The following is a 277-nucleotide window of genomic DNA, read 5'->3' on the forward strand; positions in this document are numbered from 1 at the left end:
ACCCCAGTTACCCCAGTATGATCGAAATATAAATCTTTAAAAAAAAATGGGACAGGGACATAACATCAGGCAAACTTCACAGAACAGGAGCAGGTGCCGCTCCTGGGGTCTCACACAGTGGCCCCTGCGGTGAGGCCAGGCTGACTAGCGCAGGAAGCCCCTCTGGGAGCCATCCAATTAGTGGAGCTTGTTTCTGGGACCAGGGAGTACTTTCCAGGGAAGAAAAACAAAAACGAAATTGAGTTTAGATGAAATGAAGGGAATTTAGGTGATCTGA

Source organism: Condylura cristata, unplaced genomic scaffold (assembly GCF_000260355.1).
Source record: "Condylura cristata isolate star-nosed mole 26May11 unplaced genomic scaffold, ConCri1.0 scaffold00039, whole genome shotgun sequence".
NCBI lineage: Eukaryota > Metazoa > Chordata > Mammalia > Eulipotyphla > Talpidae > Condylura > Condylura cristata.